Below are 683 nucleotides of genomic sequence, written 5' to 3' on the forward strand. Positions count from 1 at the left end.
TTTTTCGTGACAACTGTTTAAAAGCCAGGAACAACCCTGTAATGTGTATGCTGAAAGTTCAACAGCCACATGAGACCTCATTGGCTGGTTGGCTGCTGTGACTGGGATGAGTGCATGCATGGTATTAATGATTTGTTGTGAGCAGACAATCAGCGGTAGTTTACAGCACGCACATTAAAAAGTATTTACTTTCAAGAATAAACTGTCTTTCAATTAACCCCCAAATTAAATGTTTATTCCTTAATTTCCACTATTTAATTCTGATTTAAAATTCAGGCCATGTCAAGATAAATGTTATGATTCAATTTATATCTTGGACATTTGTTTACATCAGCACTGATTATTTCTGCTGATACCGATTACAGATTGTTCCAATAATCGGCCCAATTATGAGTTTGGCCGATTAATCGGTACAGCTTTACATTCAACATCATTTATACATCCTGAATTATGATGTGCTTTGATGAAATGGACTATGCTTATGCTAGATTTCCAGCATACAAAAAATTATTTTTATTCATTAATAAGCACTGCAATAAAAAAAAAGAAATAATGCAAAGTACATATATATTTCATCTCAAAGGTAATGTTAAAGGTACATGTACATTGTCTTACACACATAGACGTGTGCGTAAATTAAATATTATGGATGATAGCAATTTCAATAAACAACTAAAACACCA

The sequence above is a fragment of the Sinohyriopsis cumingii genome, chromosome 13, assembly GCF_028554795.1.
Source record: "Sinohyriopsis cumingii isolate HCF-2022 chromosome 13, ASM2855479v2, whole genome shotgun sequence".
Classification (NCBI taxonomy): Eukaryota; Metazoa; Mollusca; class Bivalvia; order Unionida; family Unionidae; genus Sinohyriopsis; species Sinohyriopsis cumingii.